Source organism: Cherax quadricarinatus, chromosome 86, assembly GCF_038502225.1.
Source record: "Cherax quadricarinatus isolate ZL_2023a chromosome 86, ASM3850222v1, whole genome shotgun sequence".
NCBI classification, from domain to species: Eukaryota; Metazoa; Arthropoda; class Malacostraca; order Decapoda; family Parastacidae; genus Cherax; species Cherax quadricarinatus.
In genome coordinates this window covers 6,140,503-6,143,002 of record NC_091377.1, presented here as the reverse complement: position 1 = coordinate 6,143,002, position 2,500 = coordinate 6,140,503, and the positions used below count along the sequence as shown (strand labels likewise).

General features: G+C 47.8%; 1 protein-coding gene across 1 annotated transcript in view; it reads left to right on the top strand.

Annotated features, from left to right (window-relative positions):
- The window catches only part of LOC138855255 (delta-like protein 4), a 46,475-nt gene that overhangs the window by 16,120 nt on the left and 27,855 nt on the right, over positions 1-2,500 (top strand). The gene's annotated exons all lie outside the window — the stretch shown is intronic.

The following is a 2,500-nucleotide window of genomic DNA, read 5'->3' as shown; positions in this document are numbered from 1 at the left end:
CTACCTTCCCTTCTCTCTCTCTCTCTCTCTCTCTCTCTCTCTCTCTCTCTCTCTCCATCTCTTCCCCATTTTTCCCTTCTCACTCTCCCCCTCTCCTTCCCTTCCCTTCTCTTTCCCCCTCTCACACTCTCTCCCCCTTTCCCTTCTCACTCTTCCCCTCTCTCTCTCCTTCTACCTTTCCCTTCTCTCTTCTCTCACAAAAAAAAAAATGGTGGGGACTCGCAGGAACCAAGGATCAGATGAGAATGGTTCTGGTAGGGAGGAGTGGATGGAGGAACAGTGGAAAAGGATGGAACAAGAAAATTAGGAGAGCTTTCTGAAAAAATGGAGGAAGAGCTCTCTGTGAAATTGGAAAATAGGTTGGAGAAGGAGACAAAGAATTGGGAGGCACAAGTCGAAACTGCAGTAGCCAAGATAAGGGTCCTAGAAGTTGAGATAAATAGGCTGAAGCGAGTTACAGGGGCAGTGACCAGAGAAGACACAGCATATGAAGCTGCGAGGCCTAACAGGAAGGAAGGAATTATGAATTATGCTAAGGTCATATCAGCCTGCCAAGGAGTGAAAGGGAAGAACAGCTGGGTGCAGATGGAGAGGGTGATAGGTCGAATGCTGAGGCACAACCATGCTATCAAGAGCCACTGGAAAAATCAAGGGAGAAACTGACCACATACAGGCAGGATCCAGAGTCACAGAGGGTGAGGCAATGGGAGGAGGAAAGGGTAAAATCAGTGTTTATCCATGGGCTTCAGGAGAGAGGAAAGGACACACACTGAAAGGCAGCAGGAAGAAAGAAAGGAGATTGAGAAAATCATCACAGAAATAGGTGAAGAGATGGACGAGATTGTAAATTTTCAGAGAATAGGGGGGTACTCAAAGGGGAGAAACCGACCAATCAAGCTGATTCTCAGGACGGAAACAGTGCGGAACAGGATCCTCCAAGAGAAACCACGGTTGAAATACTCGGAAGAGTACAAGAAGGTGTTCCTAGACAGAGACAGAACACAATCAGAACGACAGCAGCTGAGGGAGAGGACAAAAAAGCGAAAGGAGCTAGGAAAAGAGACAAGGATGGAACCAGCAGAGGTCAGTCAGAGCAGAACAGAACAGCAAGGGCAAGCGCGCACACAACTATTCTCAGAACCATACAACCTATCACACCATCCCAACACACACTACAATCCATACCCACAGCCTCCACCCAACACCGAGCTATAGAATCCCACAGTATGCTACCAGGTCTCCCACCCTCACAGGCCCCCCAAACCACAGTGCTGGAAAGGAAACTGAAGGTATGGTACACAAATGCTGATGGAATAACAAATAAGTGGGAGGAGTGGCATGAAAGAGTCAGAGGCATCACTGGACATCATAGCTCTCGCAGAAACCAAGCTTACAGGTATGATAACAGATGCCATCTTTCCAACGGGATACCAAATCCTGAGGAAAGACAGAGGGAACAGGGGGGGTGGAGGAGTGGCATTGCTGATCAAAAATCGCTGGAATTTTGATGAGCTGGAGAGAGGAGACAGCGGAGAAGAAAGTGATTACATAGCAGGAACCCTTCACTCTGGAGGTCCCAAGGTGGTAATAGCAGTGATGTATAACTCACCACAGAACAGGAGGCCAAGGCAAGAGTACGACGAGAGCAATAGAGCGATGGTTGACACACTGGCTACAGTGGCCAGAAGAGCTCATGCATGCAGGGCAAAGCTCCTGATCATGGGTGACTTTAACCACAAAGAGATCGATTGGGAGAACTTGGACACGCATGGGGGCCAATATACATGGAGGGCTAAGATGATGGAGGTGGTACTGGAAAACTTCATGTACCAACACGTAAGGGACACTACAAGAGAGAAAGGAGAGGATGAACCAGCAAGGCTGGACTTAGTATTCACCTTGAGTAGTGCAGATATCAAGGACATCACATATGAAAGACCCCTTGGGGCCAGTGACCATGTGGTTTTAAGCTTCGAATACACAGTAGAGCTACAAGTGGAGGGAGAAGCAGGAAGGCCAGGACGAATGAAGCCAAACTACAAGAAAGGGGACTACACAGGAATGAGGAACTACCTGAACGGGGTTCAGTGGGACAGAGAACTGGCAGGGAAGCCAGTTAATGAGATGATGGAATATGTAGCAACAAAATGCAAGGAGGCTGAGGAGAGGTTTGTACCCAAGGGTAACAGGAATAATGAAAAAGCCAGGATGAGCCCATGGTTTACCCAAAGGTGCAGGGAGGCAAAAACCAAGTGTGCTAGGGAATGGAAGAAATATAGAAGGCAAAGGACCCAGGAGAATAAGGAGAGCAGTCGTAGAGCCAGAAACGAATATGCACAGATAAGAAGGAAGGCCCAAAGACAATATGAAAATGACATAGCAGCGAAAGCCAAATCTGACCCGAAATTGTTGTACAGCCACATCAGGAGGAAAACAACAGTCAAGGACCAGGTAATCAGGCTAAGGAAGGAAGGAAGGAGGAGAGACAAAAAGAAATGAC